The sequence below is a fragment of the Chaetura pelagica genome, unplaced genomic scaffold, assembly GCF_000747805.2.
Source record: "Chaetura pelagica isolate M959 unplaced genomic scaffold, ChaPel_1.0 scaffold47, whole genome shotgun sequence".
Lineage (NCBI taxonomy): Eukaryota > Metazoa > Chordata > Aves > Apodiformes > Apodidae > Chaetura > Chaetura pelagica.
In genome coordinates this window covers 2,809,628-2,813,654 of record NW_009954140.1, presented here as the reverse complement: position 1 = coordinate 2,813,654, position 4,027 = coordinate 2,809,628, and positions in this window count along the sequence as shown.

Genomic DNA, 4,027 nt, shown 5'->3' with positions numbered 1-4,027 from the left:
TCCCTCCCCCAAGTCCCCAATAAACCAAAACAGTCTTCATTTTTATCAGCGAAATAACTGGAACTCCCATTAGATTCAGTAGGGGATTCATTTGCATAATATGGGAGGGAAATTTGGTCCCTGTTATAAAATGTATCAATATATTATGCAGTATGTGTGTTCCCCCCAGTACAAGGTAACACAGCAGCCTGGTGGGCTCGCTCTCTGAGCTCTGACAGTGATCCCTGTGACCTCTAGGGGAATATTCCATCAGATAAAAACCCTTTTTTGTCTTCCTTACGTGAACCATTTTTTACACCCACATAAATGTCTTGTTTTTGTGATGACTCCAGATCCTCAGCTGGTACCAAGCCAGCCTTGTGAGCAAGTGGACGTGAGGTGTTCTGCTTTGTACAAGGTAATTCCTGCTTCAGCTTCAGTGGGACTACTCTTGCTTTACACTGGTGCAAAAAAAACCACCTGGAATGAGGTCCAAGGACAGCAGGATTGGGCCCCTACTGACCTTTACATAAAGTAAACCACAAAAGTCTGTTCATTTAGCTTATTGTCTGCTTAATAAATTACTACAGTTCACAGTAATAAGGTAGGTTAGTGCTACACCAATCACTTTCTGTAATGTTAGCTCAATTGCATGTAGTTTTCCAGGAAATAAAATGAAAATAACAACAAACATTAAAAAAAATCAGTTCTTATTATCTGACCAGCACAACATAAGAGGTTTTCTGTAGCCTAGTGTCAGACAAGCTTAGTAACACATTACCCTATTATAGGCTGACTGCTTTAAAGGCTAAATCTTGCCCAAGATGCTGTGGTAGGAAGAGGCTGTGGCATTTTCTAGCCTGGCTCTTGCTGCACCCCTAAAGCTCAGCATGAGCCAGCTAGCTGGGTAGAAGCTTATCAACATCAGGATGGAGGAGAGATGATCTCTGAGCTGGTAGGAGCCATAAAACTTTCAGCAATGTATGTGGTCTGCTCCAAAGCCCAGGCAAATCAACAAAACTACTTTGCAAATACTTATTTAGCAGAAGAGAGGGCTGTAGTTGGTGTCTGCACAAAGGAGGGTGAACTACTGCTCAAAGCAGCTTCCAGAGTGTACCTCTCAGCCCCCCTTCGACAATGTTCCTCTTGGTTTTTGCAAAGAATATACTGGGCCAACAGCTCTACAGATCTACGTCTCACTTCTGGGCATGATTTAGCCTTATAAATTCTGCTTCGCGGAATCAAACGATAAATTATACTTACGAATAAAGAATTCCGGTTATTTAATGTTTTTCTGTAATGGAAAAATCAGAGACCCAACCTGATGAAATCTCCATTGTCTGAAAATTCAAGGCCTCTCTACTAAAAATACTTTTTGCTGATGGCAAAGTTCAACACCTCAGAGAAATTCAGAATTAGTTTCCAAGCTGTATACCATATTTTCAAATACACTACACCCTTGTTGTTTGTAAGGCTGAATTGAAGTTTTACATAACAGTCACGAGCCATGCATTTAAACACCTTAAAAGAGTTGACCAGCAACTTAATGCATTTCTTTATATATCATAGTGAATTTAAGGATGCTCCACGTCTTTCCAAAACACTCTAAACATAAATATTTGAGATAAGATATTCTGTCTTCCCCCTTAATGTCTAAATTTAAAAATATTAATTTATAGGTTTCTCTGTGTATGCCATGACTGTATAGAAAATCCAATTGTTAATTAATATCTAAAGGCAAAGAAAAAAGCAATACAAACATGGGAAATAAGTACTTGAGCCACAGGTTTCTTGAGGCAAACTGTCCATAGGCAGACTGTCTTATTGTGGATGCAAGGAACTGAGAATGTAAACCTTGCAGTTTACTTAGATCTCACTTCCTACCACCAGGAACAGAGAAGTCTTGGACCATAGGAGATATGGTCAACATGTTTTGGTATTTTTTTCCCCCCTTATTTTCTCTGTGGAAGCATAATATCAAAGCACTATATTCTTTTCTAGCCAGTTCAAGTCATGCCTAGAAATAGGAGGGACTGGGTTCAGCCCAGGTGAAAATGTGCTCCTTGGAAATTGCAGGGCTAAGGTTCTGTGGCAAGGTAACTGAGTAAGAGATGGAGACATCCAGAAATTTGTTAAGCTTAAGTACCCATTTTAGAGCAGAGCTTCAGCTGATACAAAGTGGGTACAGACTCAGGAGCTGTCTGCTGGCTAATGAAATTCCAGTATGCTGTGGGCTCTGAGCCACAGCATTTCCCGTTTCTGTGCAAGAATCCTTGGAGGGGCACTCTAGCTCAACCTGGAGAAAGAGTTCCTAGTAATTAAAGCAAAGGTCTGAGTTCCTAATTTTAATTTGATTCCTGACTGTGAGCCTTTACTCTAAGCCCTACTTGGCAGAGTAACTCCTGCCTTTACAGAGTTGGGATAACAGTACTGTATTTTGAAGGATCCTTCTGATTTGCTGTAGTTGCTTGTGAAATGTGTGTGATCTTCCTAAGGAAACTGCAGTATCATTAGTATTGTGACAGTGCTTGAAAGGCACCACTTTCTCCTATTTATTTATCTCTGGGTGCTCATTACTATTTTTTTTTTAGGAGCTGCCTTACTCAGTCACCCACTGAATAGGTAAGGATAGAAATTTTGAACAAAGAACACATGTTCCTACCAAAATATAATTCAGTGCTTTATAACCAGAAGTATTTCAAGTCAGAATGATCAATTACCACTTTGACTATTAAAAGTATGTGCAAGAACCTCAATGTAGAGGTAAGAAGATCACAGAAGCATACCCCACTGGCCATCATGTAAACACTACTTCAATTTAAAAAAGGTTAAAATCAATGTGGGGTAGATTGTGGCTGGTATTTGCATGCCCAGAATCCAATTCCATTTTAGCACAGAAGATTATGATTAAGTAAAGCCCTTTCTATCGATGAAGGATCTAGCTCTTTATTAGATGCATGACTACTTCTGGAAAAGTCCAGCAGCAGAAGCAGATAGCAGAGATTTTTACAACCTTATCTAACCAGCAGTGTGTGCCTGTTCTGCTGCTGTAGATTTTGCTGCTGTAGATTGTGCTGCTGTAGATTCTGCTACTTCTTGCCCTCACTGTTCCTGAAGCACCAAAGCAAAGCAAGGTGGGTTTCATTTAGGAACATCTTGTTTTATCTCGTCACTTCCTGCAAAAACATATGGCCTCAGCATATTGTTATTTTTATTCTTTAATAGACAGTTTTATGGCAGTTTTACTTAGAGGCTAAACAGAATAGGGAGCCTGGGCTAGGTGCTGTACACTAGAAAACAGTGTAAATTACGTTGACTTCTGAATGTGAGCATTACATTGTTCTGGCTCTCCCTGGTGAAAAGCCTTCTGCTAATGAACATAATCTAATATAACAAGCTGTTACTGCCTTCAGTGACAGTAAAACATCACTGTTTGGTTCTATGGTGTGTGAGTCAGGTTTTCCCCATGCAGTTCCATGTGGCATAAACCATACAATATATGTCCTTCTAGCTGCAAATTGGCACTGATACTTTTGCTCCCCCCCCTGCATCTTCTCACCCACAGGAATTTTCAGTACGGGTCTTATTCAAAGCCTGTGGAAGTGAATGCAAGCCTTTCCATCCTCACTGAGCTTTGGATCAGGTAATGAATGAATATTTTTGGTGCAAAAAGTTAAATTCCCTCTCCCAAAAAGAGAAGTTACAGATGTAAATCCCTTATAGAAAGTTTTTGCCCTTATATCACTGTAAAGACTCTTCTTGGCTTTCACACACTATTTTATGCCAGGCATAAAATAGTGAATAACATTTATTTTTTAATTTATGGATTGAGTTCACAGGGATTTTAATAGCACTAGAGTTATGGAAGTGCTGTTTTAATAAGGACCACAGATCATGGGCCCGAATCCTTACCTTTACCTCAAGGACTTGTAAACTCAACTATTTAACTCAAATCTCTTTATTGGAGGCCTCAGAATGTATCCACCTGGAGGCTGAAAAATTGAAAGGTAGAAGGCTGCGCAAACATGGAGCGAGGGAATTTAACCAG